This window comes from Zosterops lateralis (assembly GCF_965231275.1).
Source record: "Zosterops lateralis genome assembly, chromosome: 5".
Taxonomy (NCBI): domain Eukaryota; kingdom Metazoa; phylum Chordata; class Aves; order Passeriformes; family Zosteropidae; genus Zosterops; species Zosterops lateralis.
The window spans coordinates 24,316,957-24,317,994 of NC_139766.1; positions in this window are offsets into that span (position 1 = coordinate 24,316,957).

The window sequence follows — 1,038 nt, forward strand, 5'->3', positions numbered from 1 at the left end:
CCCCCGCCGCGGCCCCGCTCGGGGCTGGGCTGTGTCTGCCGCCGCCGCCGCGGCTCGTCTCTGTGGCACGGCGGGGCCCCGGCGCGGCGGGGCGCCGGCCTGATTGACAGGCGGCCGCGCCAATGCCTGCAGGGAGACGGGCGGCGACCGCCGGGTGTTTGGGGTAATCTCTGCTAATGGCAGCGGGCGGGGGGCGGGGATGGCGGGGCCGCCCCCGGCACCTCCCGCGGGGGCAGGTGAGCTCCGGGCGGGGATGAGGTGCCCCCGGCTCATCCCGGCCCCGCCCGGCCCGAGGGCTCCGCGGGCTGCGGGACCGCCCCGCCGAGCCACGGCCGCCGACAAAAGTTTGTGTCCCCTCGGCCGAGCCCCGCCGCCCATCCCTCCATCCCTCCATCCCTCCTCTCCCCTCCTCTCCCCTCACGGAGCGAGCCCCGGGCCCGCCTCCCCGGTTATTAGGGGTGAAATAAATAATGCCATAAATAAAAGTATTTGCGAGTCCGGGACCTGTCAGAGTTGATTAGGGCACAGAGGACATTTTCTTTCTCATTATGCAAAAGCGTTTCATGGCGAAATAAAAGAAGTTTCGCTGTAACTCATGCATGTCAGATTTCCAGGAATCCGGGAGATTAATCACATTTAACATTATTTGTCCCCCGCCCGCTGTTTGCAAACTGCCGAATGCGGCGGGCGCGGAGGGCGCAGGCTGGTCCCGCGTCCCCCGCTCATGTCCCTCCCCCTGTCCCCTGCCCGGGCCCTTCCAGGGACAGTTAAGAAATAATGAAGCGATGGTGAAAGACAGGAGGAGAATGAGATGCCATCGAGAGACGTTTCTGAGAAATGGTGGAGATCTGGGTGAGATGGGAGACAGCTGAAACCGAATGATATGTTGAAGAAAAATAAACGATAACAAACTGCTCGCTTGCTCTCTCCATTCTTTTCTGAATGCAATTTTATATTTTGCATTACCATTTCACTTCTTCTGTCTCACTTCTTGCCTGCTTCCGTTGCTATAATTTATCAGGATTACAATAAACCCTC